Genomic DNA, 363 nt, shown 5'->3' with positions numbered 1-363 from the left:
GCTGTACCACATTGATATTAATATTTACATGGAACATTTATTCATTATTTCTTCCACTCCACTTTCTTTCATCAACTTTAGTTGAAGTACAACTGCACAATTAGCAGAATGACTTCCCTTTGTTCTGTGAGACTCTGTTCCTTTAAATACAGTTCTGTGGGTACCTGCTGACCCGAGTACATGCTCAAATGGTTCTTGCTTAAACTGTGAGTCAGGACAGCAAGTTTTGTTGAGTTATTCAACAGTGTACCACACTTTAGGCCAACTCTGTCTTTACCCGTTTGCACACATTCCAGCGCAGTAATCAGGAGTGGGGGCTCAGGCTGATTGGTCGTCCGCTCATAACATGAGGCAGTTCCGGCT

This window comes from Carcharodon carcharias, chromosome 9, assembly GCF_017639515.1.
Source record: "Carcharodon carcharias isolate sCarCar2 chromosome 9, sCarCar2.pri, whole genome shotgun sequence".
NCBI lineage: Eukaryota > Metazoa > Chordata > Chondrichthyes > Lamniformes > Lamnidae > Carcharodon > Carcharodon carcharias.
Note: the sequence above shows the minus strand (reverse complement) of the source record.